We start from the raw sequence: 10,494 nt of genomic DNA, 5'->3' as shown, positions 1-10,494 counted from the left end.
TTGGTCATCTGTTTCCTGGCACTTTACTCGCTGTAGAGGGTTAAATAGAACTTTGTAATTTTTATTTATCCAGATTTTGTGGTCACTTCAGAGGACAAAACTTTCTAGGCCTAGAAATCAGAGGAAAAGTAAAGGTTTTGTGTTATTTCAATCTGAATATATTATTAAAAGTTAGATGTTGGTTCAGAGTTTGTGAAACTCAATTCTTGATTACAGTATACAGGACGCTATTCCCCTTTGGTTTCACAGGCCTTCACAGACCAAGTGGTACTCAGCTTAGTTATATGCAGCTGAATGCATTGTGTTATCTGTGATGAGGTGTTCATTTGGTGACGCAGCGCTAAGATGGTTGTGATGCATTAATGGCTAAAAGTTTTGTTGACGTTTCCATTATGTATAATCTCCTTAATTTATTTGGGCCTTTTAACTTTTTTGATTTCTGGGATTTTAATAATGTGATAAAAAAGAATGATTTATAGTTGTTTGGATGTCAAATAATGTGTCAAATTCTGTTGATCTGTATCTGCTATGTTTCCATACATTATTTATGTATACCTGCAAATACAGGTTGTTTTTTTTTATCTCATTCAGTTGCGTGTGCTGTTTCCATGTGTTGTTTATTTGATCTATACCTGAACTACAGGGTGTAAGTAAAAGAGCGGTATGGTTTAGTAAATGAGGGGACAAAGGGACTCTGGGGATGATTACAGGGGAGCAGAGGCGTATATAGGGTATGGCAGCCATGGCACGTGCCATGGGCGCCATCTCAAGGGGGGCGCCGGTGAGCGGCTTTTAAATGCCGTTTTGTTTTTTGATGCGGAGGAGAGAGAGGGGCGCCTAGCAACCGCTCGGCTCCCGTCATTCTCCTCCACGAGCCCTCTACCCCCGTCCCAGTGCCGGCATTTCATGCAGAGCGCCGCAATATGCCGGCATATTGCGGCGCTCAGCATGAAATGCCGGCACCAGCGAGCAGCTTTTAAACACTGATGCGGGGGAGAGAGAGAGGGGCGCCTAGCAACCGCTCGGCGCCCCTCGTTCTCCCCCGCATCAAAAAAAAGAAGACAGCGTTTAAAAGCCGCTCGCTGGTGCCCGCTGCTTCACTGCTGGGCGCAGAAATATGATGTCATATTACGGCGCTCAGCAGTGAAGCAGCGGGCACCAGCGAGCGGTGCAGGAAGACAGCAGCATCGTGCTCCCGTCGCTGGACTTCAAGGTGAGAGAGGGGGGGTATATAGTGGGTAAGGGGGGGAGAGGGGTTAGAAAGTGATAAGGGAGGGAGAGGGGGTTAAAAAGTGATAAGGGAGGGAGAGGGGGTTAAAAAGTGATAAGGGAGGGAGAGGGGGTTAAAAAGTGATAAGGGAGGGAGAAGGGGGTTAAAAAGTGATAAGGGAGGGAGAGGGGGGTTAAAAAGTGATAAGGGAGGGAGAGGGGGGTAAAAAGTGATAAGGGAGGGAGAGGGGGGTAAAAAGTGATAAGGGAGGGAAAGGGGGTAAAAAGTAATAAGGGAGGGAGATGGGGGGGTAAAAAGTGATAAGGGAGGGAGATGGGGGGGTAAAAAGTGATAAGGGAGGGAGAGGGGGTAGATATAAGTAAAGAGTGTGCATTAATGTGTGGATGCATTGAGTGAATGAGAGAGAGCATGAGTTAATATGTGAATGTATTGTCTGAATGAGGGAAAGCATGAGTTAATGTGTGGATGAATTGTCTGAATGAGAGAGAGCATGAGTTAATGTGTGGATGCATTGAGAGCATGAGTTAATGTGTGGATGAATTGTCTGAATGAGGGAGAGGATGAGTTAATGTGTGGATGAATTGTCTGAATGAGGGAGAGCATGAGTTAATGTGTGGATGAGTTGTCTGAATTAAAGTGTGAATTAGTGAGTGACTGTAAAAGTGTTTGTGTATCATAGATGTATAATTGTGGAAGGGCAAAGATGGCACTAGCAGGAGGTTTGAGCCTTGGGGACCAAGATGGCACAGGCAGGGTGTATATGGCACAAAGATGGCACTGGTCGGACTGTTTGGGGACAAAGTTGACTTGTGCTGGGCTATTTGGGGACAAAGATTGCAAATCTTATGTGTGTAATCTGGGTGCTGGCCAGGTTCTATGTGGGCAGTGTGGACGCCAGGGCTGGCTTTGGGGTGCAACCTGTGATCTATGCCTGTAATTTAGGGGGTTTTAAATATACCTTTAATGCCCTGTTTTTATGTGAATTCCAATTGATTTTTACCTGCAAAGCTGGGTTTTTGTGTTATTCTGTAGATCCATATCTGCTATGCTATGTTTCCATACATTATTTATGTGTACCTGCAAATACAGGGTTAATATGTCTTATTCAGTTGATCTACACCTGCGATGCTACGTTTCATATATTTATTGTTTACCTGCAAATACAGGATTTGTATGTCTGATTCTGTTTATTTGATATATACCTTCAGTACTGAGATCACAAGTGAATTTCAATTGATCTGGGTTTGTGTGTTGATCTATACCTGCTATCGGCAGCAGGGACTAATATTTATATATATATGGGCAGCAGGGGCTAGTAAATGGGTTTTAGATATTTGGACAGGGGCGCAATTTCAGTGCTTGCCATAGGCGCTATTTTCAGTAGATACGCCTCTGCAGGGGAGATGACCTCTCAATGTCCCGGTGCAGTCAGAAGGAGGGAACACTGCATTGACTCTCGCAGTCAGTGTGGCAAATATATTGGCAGCAGTGTCTAATATTAATATATATCGGAAGCTCGGACTAATATTTATATATATATCGGCAGCAGGGGCTAATATTAATATATATTGGCTGCAGGGCCTATTATCAATAAATATTGGCTGCAGGGGCTAATATTTATATATATTAGCTGCAGGGACTAATAATATATATCGGCAGTAGGGGCTAATATTAATATATGTTGGCAGCAGGGTATAATTTCTATGTATATCGGCAGCAGGGTATAATGTAAGTATGTATCCGCAGCAGGGGCTAATATTAATATATATCCGCAGCAGGGGTTAATATTAATATATATCGGAAGCAGGGTGTAATATTTCTATATATCTGCAGCAGGGTCTAATATTTATATATATCGTCAGCAGGGGCTAATATTAAAGAATGAAAAATAACTGTCACTTTAGCTGTTATTTTGAAATCATATTTTAATCACAGTCTTTACTTTAAAGAGATAAGTGCATATCATGTAGTTAAAAATGCACGTCTAACGTGTGTATATATATATATATATATATATATATATATATATAGTGTATATGTACCGTTTTATAATTGGCCCCCCTACTTTGGTCCCTGGCCCCCCATGTGTCCCCCCTAAATATGAAAACTGGAGATGCCACTGCCTATAGGTATTCACTTAATAAGTTCCGATTTTCTGATAAATTCTCCTAAAGATTTTAGGCATGTTACAGGAATGCCAAAGGGCACTTGTTCCAATTTTTATGTTAAAAAATTTGGAATTCAGGTATAGACCTGCTATTTTCCTATTTTTGCTATAAAGGGGGAATACAAAGCCTTGATGTTAATTTGAATGTACCAGATAAACCAATAAATAAAACATTCTAAGGCTTTTAATAAGAATTTCCAGTCTACTCTGTCAAAGGCCTTTTCTGCATCCAAGGCGATAATGACAGAAGGAGCTTTACTTTGTTGTATCTCAAAAAGTAGGTAAAATACTATCATTGTGTTTTCCTCTCCACGATAAATCCAACTTGATCAATATGGATTAAATTTGTGAAAACCTTTGTTCAATCTCTCCAGTAAGATTTTAGAGTAAATTTGGAAACATTGTTGCTTCTACAATTTATGTTGGGAAAGATTCTTTTTCACATATGTCCTTAAATACTCAGCGTAGAAATGGAGAAAGTACTGGCTCCAGAAGTTGGTAGAATTTTGCAGTTTAACGATCTGGTCCTTGAACTTTATTTTCTCATCTATTAGACATGGTAGGTTCATCTTGGCAAATAATTGTTTCATTTGATTGCATGGAATAAGGCTTTGGGAAATATTATATTTAGAGTTATAAATTGCATAAAAGCCCTGCTTATCTGAGCTAAAGAGATACAAGTTTTTCCATTAAATATGATTTTCTGAATCCTATTTAAAGAATTCTTAAATGTTAGTTTATTGGATAGTGATTTACTTGGTCTATTGTTGCTAGAGTACCAGGTTTACTTTAGTCTCAGTAGGGCTTTGGTATCATTCATATTACATTTGTCCTTGATTTCTTCCTGGATCATTTTAATTGCTAAATTTATGACATCGGTAGTATTTCATTTGATCTTACTAATGGTGCTAGGGGAATATACCTTGAGCTTTTGTAAATGCTGAACCCATCTTAACCCCTTAACGACAAATGCCTGTCTCCATGCTCAAATGATTCAGAACAGCTTAGATGTTTGGCCATTTCTCCTAGGGTTGATCCTACTGTGACAAAAGCTCATTGCGAAGCCTTGTTGACAGCTACTATGATATCCGATTTCCACAGAATCTGGATATCCTATCTTCAAGAGGCCATTAGATATGGGATTCCCATGGATCAACTTTTGAAGAATAACATACAAATTCACTGGCTCATATGCTGCACAAACGCCTCAGGACGCATTGTAGGTCCTGTTTTATCTTATGGTGCTATGATGCTATGATGGCTCTATTGTGAAAAGCGTAGTAGACAGACACAATGTGTCAGTTTATTCGTTTTTTTAGATTGCTTAGATTCCAGGGTGATGGTCATTCTGTCGCCCTAGGACAAGGGCTTTGAGATTTGTTAGAATCTCTGGGAAGCCGTTCATAATCATTTGATCTTCTGGATCTTCTGACAGATGCACTCAGGATCAGCGAATACAGATAATTCCAACGGCTGGGAACTGAAAGCTATCCCTCCTTGCTCTAAAAGGATTTTGTCATCTCATCATTGGAAAGATATCTATATTCATTCCGACAATTAATACATCAACAGCCAAGGGGACTTATTCTCTTTCTCTGATATGGCTTTGTGTGAAGATTGTTGGGTAGGCAGGTAGGTGTTTACAATTGGCCTGGAGCTCCTGAGGTTGTTGTGAGCGCTGTAGTGCCTCTTGGACATGCACCAATGTGGAACATTTGCTGGAGACGAAAGTATCGTGAATGATGGAGGGCTGATACCCGTAATTCACCAAGCAAATTCCACCCAGGGTAGCAGATCCAACCAGTTAGTTTGATGGTCTGAGATGTAGCACGGAAGAAATTGCTTCAAGGCCTGATTGGCTCTTTCCACAGGTATTTAGTGGATCATCTTAGAAAACCGGTCAAGAACCATGAGGATAACCGCGTTTCCGTAGGCATGTTTCCTACAATTAAATCATTTTTGGTTCAATGCTGGAAATAAAACAAAAAAAACAAAAAAAGGTGGTTATTGTGATTTTGACAAAGTAAGAGTAGAATATGGCTCCATTAAAATGCAAAATCAACAAAGTAAACATGAATTTGCTTGGAGATTGGAATAAAGTAATCTTTAGTGCTTACGTAAAAAAAATAAGTACTTGGTTTGGGAAGGTATTAATCTTTAACCAAACATTTATAGTTTTTTTGCTTGTGTTTGATAAAGTTGAAAAAATGCTATTTTGACAACACTTTCTTTACACCTCCCCCTATCTCTCTTCTTTCTCTTTAGCTATCCCCTTTGTCTTCATCTCTCCTCAATATATCTTCCTTTATTCATTATCTCTACCATTTCTCTAATTTTTAATTATCTTTTTAGTTTCTCATTATCCTACTTCTCACTATTTTCCCTCTATCTCTCCCCTATATCTTTTCTGTGTATTTCTCTATTTTCTTACTATCCCTCTCCTTTGTCACTCTCCCCTTACCTTGTTGAAGTCCTGTGGTGAAAGCATGAGACCTCTGTCTCACTACTCCATCACATTGTGCATACCTGTGGCAACATGAGGGAACAGTAAGACAAAGGCCTGAGAAACCAGGTATAGAACTGTACCAGTGAAATAAAGGGTAAGAAAAAGACAGAAAAAGCAAAAACTATAATCACAAAGGAGAAGGCCATTCCCAATGACTTTAGATGAGCGCAATAAGAAAGACACAAACTGGTGATAGCACTATTGAAAGTAGTGGGCTAAGAGACTAGAATTAAAATGTTATAAAATACATTTTAATATCTAAATAAAATAATAAATAGAATAAACTATTGACATCCAGTATAAGTAAAAAGAGAAGAAAAAGATACCAAAGAAGAGTAACTTTATACATAACTAGCATTTACAGTTTTCCAGTAAAGAGATCTCTAATTAAATGTATGCCTAAATTATATTTATTGCGCATTACTTGGTGACACAACAATGTAAGATGGATATTAATAACAGAAGAACACTCTCTCAATAGTTAATTGTTTAAATGAATTGCAGGTTATTATAAACACATCGTGTTATAAAACATTTTGTTGGTCTATAAAATGTATGTATTAGCACATTTTTTATTTCCTTGATTTTGAAAGAGTCATTAGCAAAAAACCCCCTCTTATACCATTATTATTACAATTGAAATAGTTTACTTACTGGGTAGGAATGGTGGTACAATTTAAAGTGCTATGAGTTAATGAAATTACCGTATTTGCTCGATTATAAGACGACCCTGATTATAAGAGCACCCCCCAAAATCTGAATATTAACTTATGAAAAAAAGAAAAAGCCTGAATATAAGACGACCCTATAGGAAAAAAGTTTTACCAGTAAATGTTAGTTCATGTAAACTATGTGAACAATTGTTTGTTAATAAAAGCTATGATTGAGAAAAATATTTTGTTTTTATTTCCTTTTTTTTTTTTCAACCTGCCCCCCCCCAGTTATGCACATCTGCCCCCAGGCTTGCCACTCTGCCCCAGAAATGCCTTATACCCCATATATGCCACTGTGCCCCATGATACGCCTTTTAACCCTCTATATGCCACTGTGCCCCATGATATGCCTTTTGACCCCCAGGCATTTCTGGAGGCAGAGTGCTCTGTGAAATGCCTTTTAACCCCTTTAATGCCACTCTGCCTCCAGACATGCCTTATACCCCTATATGCCACTGGCATTTAGGGGGTTAAAATGCATATTATGGGGCAGAATGGCATATAGGGAGGTAAAAGGCATTTCACAGAGCACTCTGACTCCAGAAATGCCTTACACCCCCCATTTAACACTCCCCCTCCCTCCTTCAAACTTACCGGTGCTTCTGAGTTGGGGGGGGGCACATAACACAGGAGGATCCAGGTCCCCTGCATCGGAGTCCCCGGTGCTTAGTCCGGGCAGCATGTAGAGCTCCACGCGAATCGCGTAGAGCTCTACACGCTGCCCAAACTAAGCACCGGGGACTCAGAAGCACCGGTAAGTTGGAGGGGGGGGGGGGGGGCATAATACAGGAGGATCCAGGTCCCCTGCATCTGAGTCCCCAGTGCTTAGTCTGGGAAGCGTGTAGAGCTCTACGCGATTGTATCGTGTAGAGCTCTACACGCAGCCCGGACTAAGCACTGGGGACTCAAAAGCACCGGTTAGTTGGGGGGGCATAACACAGGAGGATCCAGGTCCCCTGCATCGCTGCGGGAGATCTGGATCTTAGTCTCATAATCAGACCTATTTGAGGTCTGATTATAAAAGACGACCCTGATTATAAGACCATGGGTATTTTTCAGAGCATTTGCTCTGGAAAAAACCTAGTCTTATAATCGAGCAAATACGGTAATAGTTTTTAACTGTGAGAGGAACAGGCAAAATCTTACTTTAACAATGAGCTGCATGAATATGTGCTGAGATAAATAAGAGATAATTAATGAACAGGAGCATAACTAGAAACCACAGGGCCCTGGTGCAAAAATGGCTTGGGGGCCCCCCTAACAGCTGGTCTGTGCCTTCTTTGCCCCTTGCCCCCTCTTCCAACATACTCTCTCATATATGAAAACACACGTACACATACTTACTCCCACTCACTAAACACACGTACACATTCATTCTAACACCCTTGCAAAAGGCATGGCATGATTCATCAGCACTATTTCCCTAGCAATGATCTCCTTGGCTTTCATGAGATGTGTTTGGCACAGGCCAAGAAGGACATGGTTTGGATCAAACACTGTATACTTACTGTTGGCCAGTTCTACTGCTAGTTCGCACAAGAGCTCCAGGGGTTCTAAGACTACCTGCATACACACGCATAGCAGTGTTTGGATTTCAATGACGTGACTGGAGGCTTCATGAAAATCGGACAGCACTGTCTCCTGAAGATAGGCTGCTTTTATCCCCCAACCAGTTTAAAAATGCATTTTAAAGTACAAACTCCATCTTTTGTTGATGCTTGGGGCATTAAATTCTCCAATTATATGGCTTACTTATACTGCCTCCCTTTTTGTAAAAAAGTATCACCCATTGTAGCCCGACTAACGAAATTGGAGATGGATTTGGATTCCTTTATTATGTAGTGACTAAGAACACAGAATAACAGTTGTTGATAAACAGTGAACCAGAAGATAGATGTAGCTGCCACCAATGGAATTATACACTCTTCTCATACAATAAAGGTTCTCATCACATTACAGATAAAGGCAGTATTTGAATCTCAGCTAACACCCACAGTACAGACAGGTACTTTGCAACCTTTCCTATCACAGAAAGTACAAAGTATGTTAGAAGTGAATACTGAAAACAAAACCATAATACTTCAAATAGAAAACATACAATCTAAAGAATTAAACATCTGTCTGCTACCTGAGTTACTGCTTTTCTTTTTTCTATGTATTATCTGTAAATGTTTGCTGCAACTATTTTGTACATATTTAGGGAATGAACTGTTGGAACGTACGTAAATTATGGACAACCTTATTATTGTAAGTACCTACAATTGTAATTTTCTTTTTAATTATACAGCACATTTTTAAATAGTCAGCACATACCAATAGTAAGGTTTTGTTATAAAAGCTATTTCTTACTAGACATATTTAATAGGTTAGAAGCAAACTAATGAAATTTAGATTTTTGTACCAATCAATTCTACGTTCTGTTATTGGTCTCTACATTGTGTATACTGCAAGAAATAAAGCCTTACTAAAAACCAGTGAGACATTTTGTTTTTAATACATTCCAGTTCTCTACCACGATACGTTACATGCATACGTTTGTTGATCAGAATACTAAGTAATGGATCCTTTTACTTTAACTTTACTAAATAAGCGCTACGCAATTCCCTTTTATGTATACCAACATCTAGCAAAAACCATCAGCAATGTGTAACTGTATAAAAAAGAAGTTTTCCCTATTGTTCTTCCTAACAAAAAAAAATGTCTGTTAACTAAAATCGGTAGTAAAGTATTGAGCATTGCGTATTCTGTTGTACGTATTTTGTTTATAAATCCATGTTTTCAGCAAGCTTTAACCGTACTTGTAGGCATATTCTAGTAGAAATAGCCTGAAAGTATTTGGCACACGTAAAATGACCTCTTCATGGCAGAGCTTATTTTTTCCCATATATTAGACAATATGAAATGTTCAGAACTTGCAAAAACCTCTTTAATAAAACCATTTATTCGAACCCTTTGGAAGATAAAGATAATTTAACCAAGTATAGGATTTCTACACAGTCAGTATAGTGCTTGCCAATTATATTAACATACTGAAACAATATACATATATATGTACATCCATATTTATGTATATACACACACGCCATACTTATACCTTCATTATATCGGTTGCGTAAATGAGCTGCATCAATATACAAAATGTAAGAGGGTAGATTTTATACGCCACCCTACAAAGGCAAGCATGCTCTGAGCTATGCAACAATAAACTTGTCTTTCTGGGGCGAGAGCTGAACATGCAATGTGTCAGCGCTGGTCTTGGCAGTTTTCATTCAGACATACTGAGAAGTCACATGGGGTTGTTTAAAATGCCAACCAATGAGGATCAATGGATTTTTCTGTGGTGCTAAGATTTTATTCACAGATCACTAAAAGCCTTTTCAGATCTCCCCACAAGACTAGGTCATTATATTCTCTTGAAGCAGGGCATAATGTCTAAAAAGAGAATTTGCCCATTTAAGATGATTCTGAAAATGTATGGTTCTAAGCAACTAGAATGAGTATTTTCAACAAAGTAGAGGTTTTGACATCCTCAAAATGCTTAATACGAGAAAACAAAACAAAAACACTCAACAAGTATGACCTATGGAACACACAACTAAGTGTTTTCAAATATATGACTACAAATAAGTGCACATAAAAAAACCCCCCCAAAATTATATATATTACAGGCAATTTGTAATGAACATTAAAAGGATGAGAACAAAAATGCTGGATGAAAACATTTTGCAAACTATACACATACCCTATTCATTGGCTTTATTGTTTAGATTTTTTTCTATATATATATATTATTTTAAGTATACATCTTTACATTCGTTACCAAGCATTACTATATCTATACAATTTAAACAGGATCATTTGGAGTGATGCGTTATAA

The sequence above is a fragment of the Sceloporus occidentalis genome, unplaced genomic scaffold, assembly GCF_023333645.1.
Source record: "Sceloporus occidentalis isolate IW3139 unplaced genomic scaffold, rSceOcc1.0.p SCAF_16, whole genome shotgun sequence".
Lineage (NCBI taxonomy): Eukaryota > Metazoa > Chordata > Lepidosauria > Squamata > Phrynosomatidae > Sceloporus > Sceloporus occidentalis.
The sequence above is the reverse complement of the archived record's forward strand: the minus strand, read 5'-3'. Positions refer to the sequence as shown.